This window comes from Trachypithecus francoisi, unplaced genomic scaffold (genome assembly GCF_009764315.1).
Source record: "Trachypithecus francoisi isolate TF-2019V2 unplaced genomic scaffold, Tfra_2.0 Lachesis_group17, whole genome shotgun sequence".
In the NCBI taxonomy this organism is placed as follows: domain Eukaryota; kingdom Metazoa; phylum Chordata; class Mammalia; order Primates; family Cercopithecidae; genus Trachypithecus; species Trachypithecus francoisi.
In genome coordinates this window covers 75,985,405-75,988,734 of record NW_022681462.1, presented here as the reverse complement: position 1 = coordinate 75,988,734, position 3,330 = coordinate 75,985,405, and positions in this window count along the sequence as shown.

Below are 3,330 nucleotides of genomic sequence, written 5' to 3'. Positions count from 1 at the left end.
GTCGCCCGGCTAGTTTTTTGTATTTTTTAGTAGAGACGGGGTTTCACTGTATTAGCCAGGATGGTCTCGAACTCCTGACCTCATGATCCGCCCATCTCGGCCTCCCAAAGTGCTGGGATTACAGGCTGGAGCCACCGCGCCCGGCCGATCAATAGCAGTTTCAATCATTGAAGTGAGAAACATGAACTCACCTTAGCCTCCTTTTCAGATTCTTCACTCTCAGTCCCTTTCAACTAATCACTAAGTCCTGGGATTTTTAACCTTAATACCTCTAATATCAGTTTCCTCTTTCCCATCCCCAGTGCTGCAACTGTAGTCCAAAGCTTACTTTTTGGATGGAGTCTCGCTCTCTTGCCCAGGCTGGAGTGCAGTCGCACATTTTTGTTGTTGTTGTTTGTTTTTTTTTGGAGCAGGGACAGAGTTTCACTCTTGTTGCCTAGGTTGGAGTACAATGGTGTCATCTTGGCTCCCCACAACCTCCGCCTCCCAGATTCAAGCAATTCTTCTGCCTCAGTCTCCTGAGTAGCTGGGATTACAGGCATGTACCACTGCACCCAGTTAATTTTGTATTTTTAGTAGAGACCAGGTTTCTCCATGTTGGTCAGGCTGGTCTCGAACTCCGAACCTCAGGTGATCTGCCCACCTCAGCCTCCCAAAGTGCTGAGATTACAGGTGTGAGCCACCACGCCCAGCCAACGATCTCGGCTCACTGCAACCTCCACCTCCTGGGTTCAAGGGATTATCCTGCATCAGCCTCCTGAGTAGCCGGGACTACAGGCACACACCACCACACCTGGCTAATCTTTGTATTTTTAGTAGAGACAGGGTTTCCTTATGTTGGCCAGGCTGGTCTTGAACTCCTTATCTCAGGTGATATGCCCGCCTCAGCCTCCTAAAGTGCTGGGATTACAGGCATGAGCCACTGTGCCTGGCCCAAGGCTTATTTGTATATCTGATAAAGTCTTCATACAATTCTCTGCTCTGCAAGTCAAAATATCCATAGTATATTTTCAGTAATCATCCTAAGAGGTCTATAATACTATGTCATACGAATTCCTTTAACGGTTCTCCCATCATTTCCGGAAGAAGTCTAAATTCTGTAGAATAGCATATGAAATATATATATATATATATATATTGTTTTTAATGGAGTCTCACTCTATTGCCCAGGCTGGAGTGCAGTGGCACGATCTTGGCTCATTGCAACCTCTGCCCTGCGCCGGTTCAAGCGATTGTCCTGCCTCAGCCTCTAGAGTAGCTGGGATTACAGGCACCTGCCACCGTGCCCGGCTAATTTTTGTATTTTTAGTAGAGGTGGGGTTTCACCGTCTTGGCCAGGCTGGTCTTGAACTCCTGACCTCATGATCCACCCGTCTCAGCCTCCCAAAGTGCTGGAATTACAGGCGTGAGCCACCGCGCCCGGCCATGATATATTTCACACTCTCTTATTTACCTATCTGTGGCAGACTCATCTGTAGCCATTCTTTCTCATGAAACCTAAGCGCCAAGTAAACTTAACGACTTCCAGTTGCTCAAGTCCACTAATGATCTCTGGAATGTTATGACCCTGGCTGCCAGCACTCACATCTCTTTGCTTTATTTTTACTCATGGCCCAAGGCCTGTAATCCCAGCACTTGGGTAGGCCGAGGCAGGAGGACTGCTTAAGGCCAGGAGTTCAAGACAAGTCTGAGCAATACAGCAAGACCTCTTCTCTACAAAAAATGTTTTAGAAAATTAGCCAAGCGACCGTGCACGGTGGCTCACGCCTGTAATCCCAGCACTTTGGGAGGCCAAGGTGGGTGGATCACGAGGTCAGGAGACAGAGACCATCCTGGCCAACATGGTGAAACCCCGTCTCTACTAAAATTACAAAAATTAGCTAGGCGTGGTGGCGCTTGCCTGTAGTCCCAGCTACTTGGGTGGCTGAGGCAGGGGAATCGCTTGAACCCGCGAGGCGGAGGTTGCAGTGAGCCGAGATCGCGCCAGCCTGGCGACAGAATGAGACTCCGTCTCAAAAAAAAAACAAAAAAAAAAACCAAGCATGGTGGCAGGCGCTTGTAGTCCCAGCTACTTAGATGGCTGGGTTGGGAGGACTGCCTGAGCCCAGGAGTGTGAGGTTACAAGGAGCTATTACTGCACTACTGCACTCCAGCCTGGGGAACAGAGCAACCTTGTGTCTAAAACAAACAAAACCACTACATTTACTCATCCTTTAAGTACCAACATGTTACCTCCTGTGAGAAAATTTTCCAGAAATACCATTTAACACACTAATAGTCATGTCTCTCAATTGCTCTATTACTGATCAATTGTGTATTTCTCCAAGTTGGCCTCCTAAAATACCCCAACCCCTCTTTCTTCAAGTTGAAAGCCACATTTATGTAGCTTGAATATTAAAGTTACATATGTAAACATTTAAAAGCAGGTGAGTTTGTAAACTTCGGCAAGCTTATCAGTAGACAGGGCCTTCCAGTGAAAAGAGCACTTGACTAGAAGTTAGGAGATTTAGGTACTGTCGTAAATTTGCTTCTATTTTACTTTCTCTGGCCTCAGTTTCCTCCCTCATAAAGGAATGTATCTACAACCCTAGTCTCTGGGTGGCGATTTACGGCTTTTCTGCCTTTTATTTTCATTCTCCAATCCATCCCTCTTCATCTTACAGGTGAGGAAACATTATATATAACTTAGTCAAGATCCTACACAATTAATTAATGGCTAATGGCAATGGAATCTTGAGATCCTGTAAGGCGACTGACCTATAAAAACCTACCTAGTTCTACAATTCTTTTTTTTTTTTTTTTTTTTTTTTGAGACGGAGTCTCCCTCTGTCGCCTGGGCTGGAGTGCAGTAGCCAGATCTCAGCTCACTGCAAGCTCCGCCTCCCGGGTTTACGCCATTCTCCTGCCTCAGCCTCCCGAGTAGCTGGGACTACAGACGCCCGCCACCTCGCCCGGCTAGCTTTTTGTATTTTTTAGTAGAGACGGGGTTTCACCGTGTTAGCCAGGATGGTCTCGAACTCCTGACCTCGTGATCCGCCCGTCTCGGCCTCCCAAAGTGCTGGGATTACAGGCTTGAGCCACCGCGCCCGGCCTAGTTCTACAATTCTTTAACCCACCCACTTAACAAAAACGCAATTAAAAGGTAAACAAAACGCCAGGAAAGGTGGCACTTAAAGGAACAAAAACATCCAAGGAGGAAAAAGAGGCCTGAGATTTCCACGAATTACAAGTGAACTTCCTGTCCTGGGTAAACTTCCGGAATCAACAACAGGAAAACCCAATCAGAATCTTCCTCCGGGAGCCAATGAGAGAGCACATTACAAAGAGCCA